Source organism: Oncorhynchus mykiss, chromosome 1 (genome assembly GCF_013265735.2).
Source record: "Oncorhynchus mykiss isolate Arlee chromosome 1, USDA_OmykA_1.1, whole genome shotgun sequence".
NCBI lineage: Eukaryota > Metazoa > Chordata > Actinopteri > Salmoniformes > Salmonidae > Oncorhynchus > Oncorhynchus mykiss.
This window is the reverse complement of record NC_048565.1, coordinates 87,034,906-87,049,783: the sequence shown is the minus strand read 5'-3', so window position 1 is coordinate 87,049,783 and position 14,878 is coordinate 87,034,906. Positions and strand designations below refer to the sequence as shown.

General features: G+C 42.4%; 1 protein-coding gene across 1 annotated transcript in view; it reads left to right on the top strand.

The window, feature by feature from the left end:
* Positions 1-693: 693 nt before the first annotated feature.
* Positions 694-14,878, top strand: part of LOC110532959 (protein eyes shut homolog) — a 91,193-nt gene continuing 77,008 nt past the window's right edge. The window contains exon 1 of the mRNA XM_036990006.1: positions 694-826. The gene's annotated coding sequence lies outside the window, so the exon portion shown is untranslated. The remainder of the gene's footprint in view (positions 827-14,878) is intronic.

Here is a 14,878-nt window from a genome sequence, read left to right as displayed (position 1 = left end):
GGCAGTGTTCTCTACTATCAATAATGCCAATATGAAAACAACTGTAACATTTCAAATGGACAGGAGGGCACTTCATACAGAATGACTTAGGATACTACATCACTTATATCAATTATACACACTCTTCACTTGAGTGCTACATTAAGAAATCTTCTCTAGCCATTTTGGGTAAGTGTTTGGTCACCCTATGGGTGTTGTGTTTGGTCACCCTATGGGTGTTGTGTTTGGTAATCCTATGGGTGTTGTGTTTGGTCATCCTATGGGTGTTGTGATTGGTCATCCTATGGGTGTTGTGTTTGGTCATCCTATGGGTGTTGTGTTTGGTCACCCTATGGGTGTTGTGTTTGGTCATCCTATGGGTGTTGTGTTTGGTCACCCTATGGGTGTTGTGATTGGTCATCCTATGGGTGTTGTGTTTGGTCATCCTATGGGTGTTGTGATTGGTCATCCTATGGGTGTTGTGTTTGGTCATCCTATGGGTGTTGTGTTTGGTCATCCTATGGGTGTTGTGATTGGTCATCCTATGGGTGTTGTGTTCCTGTGAATACAGTTAAATACAGTAGTATAATATTGTCCTTCCACCTCTAAATGTTGTTGTTCTTTTTAATACTGCCTGAACTATTCAGCTTCCTATAATCATTGTCATCCCATCACTAATAGTTGTTCTTGTTACTGTCTAGGTTCCACTGTAATTGCCCAGCTGGATATTTTGGCACCCTGTGTGACCTGGATATTAATGAGTGTGAAGTTTCACCTTGCCTTCACGAGGCCGTCTGTATCAACAAACCTGGAGGCTTCAAGTGTGTCTGTCGCCCTGGAAACGCAGGTAAAGGTTATTTCATTTTAACCCATTTTAACCCAAATTCTAAAAGCTACTTTCCCCGTTAGGGCCACCGTAGGACTCCTTTACCCCTCGGTGACAAAGAGATCAATGTGAGAGGGCTACAGCTTATCAGGACCGTGGGGGGTCTAGATGGCTGCTTCATTATATCAGGACCATGGTGGGTCTAGCTGGCTGATTCATGATATCAGGACCGTGGTGTGTCTAGATGGCTGCTTCATGATATCAGGACCATGGGGGGTCTAGATGTCTGCTTCATTATATCAGGACCGTGGTGTGTCTAGCTGGCTGCTTCATTATATCAGGACCATGGGGGGTCTAGATGGCTGCTTCATTATATCAGGACCATGGGGGGTCTAGATGGCTGCTTCATGATATCAGGACCATGGGGGGTCTAGCTGGCTGCTTCATTATATCAGGACTGTGGGGGGTCTAGATGGTTGCTTCATTATATCAGGACCATAGTGGGTCTAGATGGCTGCTTCATTATATCAGGACCATGGGGGGTCTAGATGGCTGCTTCATGATATCAGGACCATAGTGGGTCTAGATGGCTGCTTCATTATATCAGGACCATGGGGGGTCTAGATGGCTGCTTCATGATATCAGGACCATAGTGGGTCTAGATGGCTGCTACATTATATCAGGACCATGGGGGGTCTAGATGGCTGCTTCATGATATCAGGACCATAGTGGGTCTAGATGGCTGCTTCATGATATCAGGACCATGGTGGGTCTAGATGGCTGCTTCATGAAATCAGGACCATGGGGGGTCTAGCTGGCTGCTTCATGAAATCAGGACCATGGGGGGTCTAGCTGGCTGATTCATGATATCAAGACCATGGTGGGTCTAGATGGCTGCTTCATGATATCAGGACCATGGTGGGTCTAGCTGGCTGCTTTGTGATATCAGGACCATGGTGGGTCTAGATGGCTTGCTTCATGATATCAGGACCATAGTGGGTCTAGAAGGCTGCTTCATGATATCAGGACAATAGTGTGTCTAGATGGCTGCTTCATGATATCAGGACAGTGGTGGGTCTAGATGGCTGCTTCATGATATCAGGACCGTATTGGGTCTAGCTGGCTGCTTCATGATATCAGGGCCATAGAAGGTCTAACTTGCTGCTTCATGATATCAGGACTGTGGTGGGTCTAGATGGCTGCTTCATTATATCAGGACCATGGTGGGTCTAGCTGGATGCTTCATGATATCAGGACGATTGTGGGTCTAGATGGCTACTTCATGCTATCAGGACTGTGGTGGGTCTAGATGGCTGCTTCATGATATCAGGACCATGGTGGGTCTAGCTGGCTGCTTTATGATATCAGGACCATGGTGGGTCTAGCTGGCTGCTTCATGATATCAGGACCGTATTGGGTCTAGCTGGCTGCTTCATGATATCAGGGCCATAGAAGGTCTAACTTGCTGCTTCATGATATCAGGACTGTGGTGGGTCTAGATGGCTGCTTCATGATATCAGGACCATGGTGAGTCTAGATGGCTGCTTCATGATATCAGGACCATGGTGGGTCTACTTGGCTGCTTCATGATATCAGGACCATGGTGGGTCTACTTGGCTGCTTCATGATATCAGGACCATAGTGGGTCTAGCTGGCTGCTTCATGATATCAGGAACATGGTGGGTCTAGATGGCTGCTTCATGATATCAGGACTGTGGTGGGACTAGCTGGCTGCTTCATGATATCAGGACTGTGGTGGGACTAGCTGGCTGCTTCATGATATCAGGACTGTGGTGGGACTAGCTGGCTGCTTCATGATATCAGGACTGTGGTGGGACTAGCTGGCTGCTTCATGATATCAGGACTGTGGTGGGACTAGCTGGCTGCTTCGTGATATCAGGACTGTGGTGGGACTAGCTGGCTGCTTCGTGATATCAGGACTGTGGTGGGACTAGCTGGCTGCTTCATGATATCAGGACTGTGGTTGGACTAGCTGGCTGCTTCATTATATCAGGACCAGGGTGGGTCTAGATGGCTGCTTCGTGATATCAGGACTGTGGTGGGACTAGCTGGCTGCTTCATGATATCAGGACTGTGGTGGGACTAGCTGGCTGCTTCATTATATCAGGACCAGGGTGGGTCTAGATGGCTGCTTCATGATATCAGGACTGTGGTTGGACTAGCTGGCTGCTTCGTGATTGTCTGATGCTGGAACTGGCTAAAACAAACCTTAAAGAGAAACTGTCTGCAACACAATGGGTGATCATTTTAATTAATCGTATTGTACACACAGCACAGTTCCCTTTGATATGATGTTTCAAGAGTGGTAACAGGAGATACATCCACAGTACTTGTTTTAATCTAAAGGTAATCTGTCTTCAACTGTGTCTACATTCTGTTGGGCTGTTATTTCATTAGGCTCTTTAGTTTCACCACTACATTCTGTTATTTCATTAGGACTCTTTAGTTTCACCACTACATTCTGTTGGTCTGTTATTTCATTAGGGCTCTTTAGTTTCAGCACTACATTCTGTTGGTCTGTTATTTCATTAGGCTCTTTAGTTTCACCACTACATTCTGTTGGTCTGTTATTTCATTAGGCTCTTTAGTTTCACCACTACATTCTGTTGGTCTGTTGTTTCATTAGGCTCTTTAGTTTCACCACTACATTCTGTTATTTCATTAGGCTCTTTAGTTTCACCACTACATTCTGTTGGTCTGTTGTTTCATTAGGCTCTTTAGTTTCACCACTACATTCTGTTATTTCATTAGGCTCTTTAGTTTCACCACTACATTCTGTTATTTCATTAGGCTCTTTAATTTCACCACTACATTCTGTTGGTCTGTTGTTTCATTATGCTCTTTAGTTTCACCACTACATTCTGTTGGTCTGTTGTTTCATTAGGGCTCTTTAGTTTCACCACTACATTCTGTTGTTTCATTAGGGCTCTTTAGTTTCACCACTACATTCTGTTGTTTCATTAGGGCTCTTTAGTTTCACCACTACATTCTGTTGTTTCATTAGGGCTCTTTAATTTCACCACTACATTCTGTTGGTCTGTTGTTTCATTAGGGCTCTTTAGTTTCACCACTACATTCTGTTGTTTCATTAGGGCTCTTTAATTTCACCACTACATTCTGTTGGTCTGTTGTTTCATTAGGCTCTTTAGTTTCACCACTACATTCTGTTATTTCATTAGGGCTCTTTAGTTTCACCACTACATTCTGTTGTTTCATTAGGGCTCTTTAGTTTCACCACTACATTCTGTTATTTCATTAGGGCTCTTTAGTTTCACCACTACATTCTGTTGTTTCATTAGGGCTCTTTAGTTTCACCACTACATTCTGTTGTTTCATTAGGGCTCTTTAGTTTCACCACTACATTCTGTTGTTTCATTAGGGCTCTTTAGTTTCACCACTACATTCTGTTGTTTCATTAGGGCTCTTTAATTTCACCACTACATTCTGTTGGTCTGTTGTTTCATTAGGGCTCTTTAGTTTCACCACTACATTCTGTTGTTTCATTAGGGCTCTTTAATTTCACCACTACATTCTGTTGGTCTGTTATTTCATTAGGGCTCTTTAATTTCACCACTACATTCTGTTGGTCTGTTATTTCATTAGGCTCTTTAAGTCACCACTACATTCTGTTGGTCTGTTGTTTCATTAGGGCTCTTTAATTTCACCACTACATTCTGTTATTTCATTAGGGCTCTTTAATTTCACCACTACATTCTGTTATTTCATTAGGGCTCTTTAAGTCACCACTACATTCTGTTGGTCTGTTGTTTCATTAGGGCTCTTTAATTTCACCACTACATTCTGTTGTTTCATTAGGGCTCTTTAATTTCACCACACTATTGTTGTTTTACTCCGCTACCATCCATTTAGGACATGTTTTACACACAAGACACCTATATTGAGCTTTTTTTGTTGTTGTTAGAGGACCAATCTAATCCTGCTTCCTGTCAGCTGGTTGGAAGATTAATTTCATTTGTCTTCTTCACTGTATCATCAATTTATCCTTTTCCAGTGGAAACAGGGGAGGGTGGAGGGGGGAACTCTCGGAGGTATTGCCACTCTGGAGAGCAACAGAAGAGCCTGACACGCATGGCCCAATTCCCAACTGAAGATGCTTTTTTTATTCTTAGACCCCTATGCGCTCAGCCTCGGCTGCTTCCCAAATAACACTGTATTCCCTGTACGGTGCACTACTTTTGACCAGGGCCTTGGTCCAAAGTATTACACTATATAGGGAATAGGGTGCCATTTTGGATGCAACCATTGTACAAGTCATTACTTTCTCCCCTTCCCTCTAAGCTGGTCTGAGGAAACAGATAGTGTCTGCCCCAGGGAGCAGGGCCAGAGGATATATTTTGGATTGGTTCAACCAACCGACTTCAGCTTCCAAAGAAATATTTGCTCTAATAAGACATGTAACATAACTTTTTCAAGAGAAGAGAGGGAACAAAAAAAGTGTGTGTGTAAAAAAAGAGAGAAAAGAGGAAAGAATGGAAGAAAAATAGGAGATGAAAGAGTGGAAGGAAAACGAGAAGGATTTGGCAAAACGTTAATATGGCTTCGGTCTAGTGGTTGAATTGGCTGCTCGGGGGCTTGATCTAGGCACATAATGATTTGTAAATTGAAAATGTGTTTTTATGCAGCTGCTATAGTGTGTCATCTGCTCCCGCCAGTGAAATACTGTAACTCATTGTGTCACTTTGATGCTATTATCAAATTTATTCTCATATTGCTTCGCTTCATCCATCAGGGAAGGCAAAGCCCCTCTCCAAATGGGATGTCAACATTCATTCCAACTCGTTTCAATGGTTGACATGAAAATATAGTCATCAGGTGTTATAGCGAGGGGCTTTTACATTCATTTGAATACAGATTTATGGGAGAATAAATGGTGGAGTTTTCAGAATACATGCAAGCGTCAGAAATGTGTTGATGTAATGAATTTTGTTATCAGTAGGAAATTGCACATATGAGCAATATCATGCTCAAACTAAAACACATTTGGAATCTTATTTAGGTGAATCATCTACAGTGTGAGAAATATGCAACAAGGGATCTTAGATTTGGTATGCTATTTGTTTTATTTTGTCAAAAGGTAAAAAGTGAATTTCTGTCACATAAAACTAATACAGAAGTCTGATTTAAAACACTATTCAAGGTCTGGTTGGTAATTATGGCCCCATGCAATCCCCAAAACATTCCTGCATGGAATATTTTACCACCAGCACTGATGAAATTGTTATTTGGTTGTGCGAACCACAGTTTGGCCAGGTGGCTGGTCTCAGATGATGCCGGATGTGGAGGTCCTGGGCTGGTGTGATTACTTGTGGTCTGTGGTTGTGAGGTCAGTTGGACATACTACCATATTCTCTAAAATGAAGTTGGAGGCAGCTTGTGGTAGAGAAATTAACATTAAATTCTCTGGCAACAGCATGCCAATTGCGCACTCCCTCAAAATTGAGGCATCTGTGGCACTGTGTTGTGACAAAACTTCACATTTAGGAGTGGCCTTTTATTGTCCTTAGCGCAAGATGCAATGATCATGCTGTTTACTCAGCTTCTTGATTGTCTTGGCAAATAAAATAAAAATCTCACTGACAGGGATTTCCCGTAGACAAATGTCAACAACTTAGTGTATGGAACATTTCTGGGATCTTTCATTTCATCTCATGAAACATGGGACCTACATGTTGCGTTTATATTTTTGTTTAGTATATACAGTACCAGTCAAAAGTTGACACACCTACTCAATCCAGGGTTTTTATTTGTACTATTTTCTACATTGTAGAACAATAGTGAAGACATCAAAACTATGATGCACACATGCACACTACCATAAAACACAGCCTGATTATGTCAACATGTATGGAATTGTTCCCAACGTATATTAACTATACATTTGTAATCATATTATATAAAGAGCCTCAACCTGTACTTCCTTAACAGGGGTCTAGGGAGAAGATGATTAATACATCTTGACACCTGGCTTTGTGAAAAATGAAGAGCAATACAGGAGACGGATTTAAAAGCTGTTAGGATTCATCCCAATCTTAACCTTCTTAAAGGCTCATACAGGAGAATCCATCTGAGAGAAACAAAAGAGAGACATTAAATAATAATCGTCCAGCTTCTATCCTCAATTACCTCTCGCAGCTGGAACTTTTCAAATCCACATAATTGTTCTATTCAGAGAGAGAAGAAAATAGGTTGTGAATGCCTGCTGAGAACAGGAGAATGGAGGATTACATGTACAGTAGTGTGCAAATTAATACATACCTACAGGAGAAAATGTACTTCCTCAAATAATACATACCTACAGGAGAAAAGGTACTTCCTCAAATAATACATACCTACAGGAGAAAAGGTACTTCCTCAAATAATACATACCTACAGGAGAAAATCTACTTCCTCAAATAATACATACCTACAGGAGAAAATGTACTTCCTCAAATAATACATACCTACAGGAGAAAATGTACTTCCTCAAATGATGCATACCTACAAATATACTTCCTCAAGTTAATACATACCTACAGGAGAAAATGTACTTCCTCAAATAATACATACCTACAGGAGAAAATGTACTTCCTCAAATAATACATACCTACAGGAGAAAAAGTACTTTCTCAAATTAATACATACCTACAGGAGAAAAGGTACTTCCTCAAATTGTAAAATAACATAACTACAGACGGGTCTATTGTGTAGTAGAACTGTCCTTATTGTTAGACCTGCTGATAAAACTGAAATTAAACGTATTGTCACATTCCCCAGCAAGAAAACGAAATAATGTCACTCAAACAGAAGGCATAACTAACAAAGTCACTGACAACAACCAAAAGGAAACAGGTGGGGTTTTAGGAGGGGTTCTGAAAGACACTCAATGGGGAACTCCACTGAAAGTTGACTAGCAACAACAACTGGACCGTAAAAGACAGCCACCATGAGTGCCCACTACATTTGCCTAAGAAGAGGCAAACAAAAGAAAAACCCACACCAAACTTAAAGACAGGAAGCAAACCAAAAAGGTGGCGCGAAACAAAATCAGGGAAATCAGACAGACTAGGGAGAGCCAACAAAAGGTGTTAACCATCTGCATCTATTAAGACAACAGGAGCACTGGGCCAGACACTCTTAAATAGCACCTGGGCCAATCGGTGCGCCCTATGTGCTAACGAAGTATACGTGCTAAAGTCCAACCACAAAACATAAATGGAAAAACCAAAACCTGTAACAGTATACTGAACAAAAATATTAATGCAACATGTAAAGTGTTTGTCCCATGTTTCATGAGATGAAATAAAAGATCCCTGACATTTTCCACACGTTGAAATAAAATATTCCAGAAATATTCCATACGCACAAAAAGCTTATGTCTCTCAAATTTTGTGCACAAATTTGTTTACATCCCTGTTAGGGAGTATTTACTCTTTGCCAAGATAATCCATCCACCTGATAGGTGTGGCATATCAAGAAGCTGATTAAACACCATGATCATTACACATCCCTTGTGCTTGGGACAATAAAGGGCCACTCTAAAATGTGCAGGTTTGCACACGACACAATGCCACAAATGACTCAAGTTTTGAGGGAGCGTGCAATTGGCATGCTGACTGCAGAAATGTCCACCAGAGATGTTTCCATAGATTTGAATGTTGATTTCTCTACCATAAGCCGAAGCGGCTTATAAAAGTAATTTAAGAGAATTTGGCAGTATGTCCAACCGGCCTCACAACCACAGACCACGTGTAACCACGCCAGCCCAGGACCTCCACATCTGGCTTCCCCACCTGCGGGATCATCTGAGACCAGCCCCCTGGAAAGCTGATGAAACTGTGGGTTTACACAACCAAAGAATTTCTGCACAAACTGTTAGAAAAAAGTCTCAGGGAAGCTCATCTGCATGCTCGTCATACTCACCAAGGTCTTGACCTGACTGCAGTTCGGTGTCGTGACTGACTTGAGTGGGCAAATGCTCACCTCCTAATGCCCATTGTCATGCCATTAATCCGCTGCCATCACCTCATGTTTCAGCATGATAATATATGGCCCCATGTTGCAAGGATCTGTACACAATTCCTGGAACTGAACATGTCCCAGTTGTTCCATGGCCTCCATACTCACCAGACATGTCACCCATTGAGCATGTTTGGAATGCTCTGGATTTACGGGTACGACAGGGTGTTCCAGTTCCCACCAATATCCTGCAACTTTTTCACAGTCATTAAAGAGGAGTGGGACAACATTCCACAGGCCACAACCAACAGCCTGATCAACTCTATGTGAAAGAGATATGTCATGGTGAATGAGGCAAGTGGTGGTCACACCAGATACTGACTGGTTTTCTGATCCACACCCCTAATTTTTTTAAAGGTAAAGTATATGTGACCAGCATATGCATATCTGTATTCCCAATCATGTGAAATGCCTAGATTAGAGCCTACATTTATTTAATTTATTTGAGTATGGAAATAGCCTAACTGTAATACATTGACTGATTTCCTCATATGAACTGTGACTCAGTCAAATCTTTGAAATTGTTGCATGTTGCGTTTATATTTTTGTTCAGTGTATGTATTGCTTTTATTGTGTGGTTGACTATATATAATATATTATAATATATATAATTACAAGACCACCATGTTTGGATTGATTCTTAAATGGAATTTAAGGAGGAAATTGTTGTTCATGGATTTGTTCTATACACAATCACCCAGTCATTAACATGTCATTTACATCTAACAAAACAAGGGTGAACCTACAAATACCCTCTGACTTTTATTTACTGAATCAGCTCATTTACTGTAAAGCTTGTTTTTAATTTACAATAACATATTTTCAGCTGTAATTTCATTTAAAACACGAGTTGTATGCGTGGTCAGTAAAGTAGCAGGAATGTCTCGTTGTGTTTATAGAAGGCTTGCTGAAGCAGAAATAAAGGACTCGTCCAAAATGTCATGTTATTCCCTATATAGTACACTACTTTTTAAGAAGTGCACTATATAGGGAATAGTGTGCCATTTTGGGACGCAATCGAAGTCATTAAGACTGAACTAGCAGGTCAATATGGAGGGAATTGTCACTGGCTGCTCTGAATGAGCATATTGAGACTGTTTAATTAAAACATGTTAATTATCTACATTATTCACATTCATTAATTTATTAATTTATGTAGGCCATCTGCAAAAGACAAACAAAATAGATTTAGGCAGCAAGACAGAGCTGTAAGGTTATTCATAAGAACAGTTTTATAACAGGAGGTAATAGGGAGCATTTCTCCAGCCCCATCCTTCAGCTTTTAACCGAAACTGGGGCAAGGAGACGTTTTGTTATTGTTTCAACTGCGGATTGGCCCTTTAAGCGTGGACTAATTGAAATTTGACCAGGGCCAGATGACACTCTATTCCCTATTTAGTAGGGTTGGGCCATGTCAACAGCAGTGACTGTCTGACCAGGCACAGGCTGTCTTACTATAGTGAGCTAGGTTATAGAACTTCATCATGATGAGGAAGAGGCTGTCTTAACGTAGTGAGCTAGGTTGTAGGGCTACATCATGATGAGGAACGGGCTGTCTTAACGTAGTGAGCTAGGTTATAGGGCTACATCATGATGAGGAACAGGCTGTCTTAACGTAGTGAGCTAGGTTATAGGACTACATCATGTTGAGGAACAGGCTGTCTTAACGTAGTGAGCTAGGTTATAGGACTACATCATGATGAGGAACAGGCTGTCTTAACGTAGTGAGCTAGGTTATAGGGCTACATCATGATGAGGAACAGGCTGTCTTAACGTAGTGAGCTAGGTTATAGGGCTACATCATGATGAGGAACAGGCTGTCTTAACGTAGTGAGCAAGGTTATAGGACTACATCATGATGACGAACAGGCTGTCTTAACGTAGTGAGCTAGGTTATAGGGCTACATCATGATGAGGAACAGGCTGTCTTAACGTAGTGAGCTACTGTTGTTTGTACTATTGTTTGTTCTATGTCTTATGAAACTATGATGGAGAATATCCTATGCCTAGGCTTAGGGCTGGGGTAGGTAACTAGATTCAGTCGCTGGCTTAGGATATACACTTTCATTCAGGTTATTTTTGAAGCCCCAACATCTTTAGGACAACACCTTCGTGAACTAGAATATTTGGGAAATTAGCTGCTGCTCATAACTTGAACATGTGTTAAAGCTTTTATGATAGACCTAGTAGAAGGATAGGTTATTGACCATCTGTTATGATAGACCTAGTAGAAGGATAGGTTATTGGCCATCTGTTATGATAGACCTAGTAGAAGGATAGGTTATTGACCATCTGTTATGATAGACCTAGTAGGATAGGTTATTGACCATCTGTTATGATAGACTTAGTAGAAGGATAGGTTATTGACCATCTGTTATGATAGACCTAGTAGAAGGATAGGTTATTGGCCATCTGCTATGATAGACCTAGTAGAAGGATAGGTTATTGACCATCTGTTATGATAGACCTAGTAGAAGGATAGGTTATTGACCATCTGCTATGATAGACCTAGTAGAAGGATAGGTTATTGACCATCTGTTATGATAGACCTAGTAGAAGGATAGGTTATTGACCATCTGTTATGATAGACCTAGTAGAAGGATAGGTTATTGACCATCTGCTATGATAGACCTAGTAGAAGGATAGGTTATTGACCATCTGTTATGATAGACCTAGTAGAAGGATAGGTTATTGACCATCTGCTATGATAGACCTAGTAGAAGGATAGGTTATTGACCATCTGCTATGATAGACCTAGTAGAAGGATAGGTTATTGACCATCTGTTATGATAGACCTAGTAGAAGGATAGGTTATTGACCATCTGTTATGATAGACCTAGTAGAAGGATAGGTTATTGACCATCTGCTATGATAGACCTAGTAGAAGGATAGGTTATTGGCCATCTGTTATGATAGACCTAGTAGAAGGATAGGTTATTGACCATCTGTTATGATAGACCTAGTAGAAGGATAGGTTATTGACCATCTGCTATGATAGACCTAGTAGAAGGATAGGTTATTGGCCATCTGTTATGATAGACCTAGTAGAAGGATAGGTTATTGGCCATCTGTTATGATAGACCTAGTAGAAGGATAGGTTATTGGCCATCTGCTATGATAGACCTAGTAGAAGGATAGGTTATTGACCATCTGTTATGATAGTTAAAGTGACACTCCAATCTACTTTTTACCTCATGTAACAGCTGATTTACATAACAAAAGACACATCTCAATAGGTGTTCCAGGTATGTCATGACATAGTACAGAAAGGTGGGGGGGAGCTTCCTGTTTTGTTCTCTATTGCTCCTCAGTTGTTCTTCAAGCAGGGGGGGGGGGGGGGGGGGGGGGGGCGATGGCATCACGGATTTCCATCAGACCTACTCCTTGAAGCTAGCAGTTTTTTACTCAAAACATATTTTTTTTTACCCTTTAGTGTGTGTACTTTACTGTATTTATACTTGCGATTTTTAACAGTAAAAGTTTTAAAAATTGCTGGAGGATGGAGTGTACGTTATAAAAATATAAATAACAATGTTTTAGGCTACAGCCTAAAACATTGGGCATTAGGCTACAGCCTAAAACATTGGGCATTAGGCTACAGCCTAAAACATTGGGCATTAGGCTACAGCCTAAAACATTCGGCATTAGGCTACAGCCTAAAACATTGGGCATTAGGCTACAGCCTAAAACATTGGGCATTAGGCTACAGCCTAAAACATTGGGCAGTAGGCTACAGCCTAAAACATTGGGCAGTAGGCTACAGCCTAAAACATTGGGCAGTAGGCTACAGCCTAAAACATTGGGCATTAGGCTACAGTCTAAAACATTGGGCATTAGGCTACAGTCTAAAACATTGGGCATTAGGCTACAGTCTAAAACATTGGGCATTAGGCTACAGTCTAAAACATTGGGCATTAGGCTACAGTCTAAAACATTGGGCATTAGGCTACAGTCTAAAACATTGGGCATTAGGCTACAGTCTAAAACATTGGGCATTAGGCTACAGTCTAAAACATTGTTATTCATATTTTTCATAATGTATACTCCATCCTCCAGCGATTTAAAAAAAAAATCGCAAATTAGACAGAGAAAGAGAGAAACAATATTTTCTGACTGAACATTTTGTGCTGCTGTCCTAATGTGTGCTGTCCTGCTGTGTACTGTCCTGCTGTGTACTGTCCCGCTGTGTGCTGTCCTGCTGTGTACTGTCCTGCTGTCCTGCTGTTTTGCTGTGCTGTGTACTGTCCTGCTGTCTTGCTGTGCTGTGTACTGTCCTGCTGTCTTGCTGTGCTGTGTACCGTCCTGCTGTTTGCTGTGTTCTGTCCTGATGTGTTCTGTCCTGCTGTGTACTGTCCTGCTGTGTGCTGTCCTGCTGTCTTGCTGTGCTGTGTACCGTCCTGCTGTTTGCTGTGTTCTGTCCTGATGTGTTCTGTCCTGCTGTGTACTGTCCTGCTGTGTGCTGTCCTGCTGTGTGCTGTCCTGCTCTGTGAGGTGTTCTGTCCTGATGTATTCTGTCCTGATGTGTACTGTCCTGCTGTGTGCTGTGTTCTGTCATGATGTGTGCTGTCCTGATGTGTGCTGTCCTGCTGTGTACCGTCCTGCTGTGTGCTGTGTTCCGTCCTGCTGTGTACCGTCCTGCTGTGTGCTGTGTTCTGTCCTGCTGTTTTGCTGTGCTGTGTACTGTGCTGCTGTCTTGCTGTGCTGTGTACTGTCCTGCTGTCTTGCTGTGCTGTGTACTGTCCTGTTGTGTACTGTCCTGTTGTGTACCGTCCTGCTGTGTGCTGTGTTCCGTCCTGCTGTGTACCGTCCTGCTGTGTGCTGTGTTCTGTCCTGATGTGTTCTGTCCTGATGTGTGCTGTCCTGCTGTGTACTGTCCTGCTGTTTGCTGTGTTCTGTCCTGATGTGTTCTGTCCTGATGTGTTCTGTCCTGCTGTGTGCTGTGTTCTGTCATGATGTGTGCTGTCCTGATGTGTGCTGTCCTGCTGTGTTCTGTCCTGATGTGTACTGTCCTGCTGTGTGCTGTGTTCTGTCCTGCTGTGTGCTGTGTTCTGTCCTGCTGTGTGCTGTCCTGCTGTGTACTGTCCTGATGTGTTCTGTCCTGATGTGTTCTGTCCTGATGTGTACTGTCCTGCTGTGTGCTGTCCTGCGCTCTGCTCTGTGCTGTTCTGCTGTGTTGTGTACTGTCCTGTTGTGTGCTGTCCTGCTGTGTTGTGTACTGTCCTGTTGTGTGCTGTTCTGCTGTGTTGTGTACTGTCCTGTTGTGTGCTGTCCTGCTGTGTTGTGTACTGTCCTGCTGTGTGCTGTCCTGTTGTGGGCTGTTCTGCTGTGTGCTGTCCTGCTGTGTTCTGTCCTGATGTGTTCTGTCCTGATGTGTACTGTCCTGCTGTGTGCTGTCCTGCGCTCTGCTCTGTGCTGTTCTGCTGTGTTGTGTACTGTCCTGCTGTGTGCTGTTCTGCTGTGTTGTGTACTGTCCTGTTGTGTGCTGTCCTGCTGTGTTGTGTACTGTCCTGCTGTGTGCTGTCCTGTTGTGTGCTGTCCTGCTGTGTGCTGTCCTGCTGTGTGCTGTCCTGTTGTGTACTGTCCTGCTGTGTACTGTCCTGTTGTGTGCTGTTCTGCTGTGTTGTGTACTGTCCTGCTGTGTGCTGTCCTGCTGTGTTGTGTACTGTCCTGTTGTGTGCTGTTTTGCTGTGTTGTGTGCTGTCCTGTTGTGTGCTGTCCTGCTGTGTGCTGTCCTGTTGTGTGCTGTCCTGCTGTGTTGTGTGCTGTCCTGTTGTGTGCTGTCCTGCTGTGTACTGTCCTGCTGTGTTGTGTGCTGTCCTGTTGTGTGCTGTCCTGAAGTGTGCTGTCCTGTTGTGTGCTGTCCTTCTGTGCGTTGTGAGACTTTACTTCGCGGCGTCAGTCAAGTTCAAATAGACTAAACCATTGTTTGTCACATCATGATGTCGTCACCGTCGACGATGCCTGTCAATAATCGTCAATATATGATGCTATAGTATCGTAATATCACCCAATCATACTACAGTGCCTTCAGAAAGT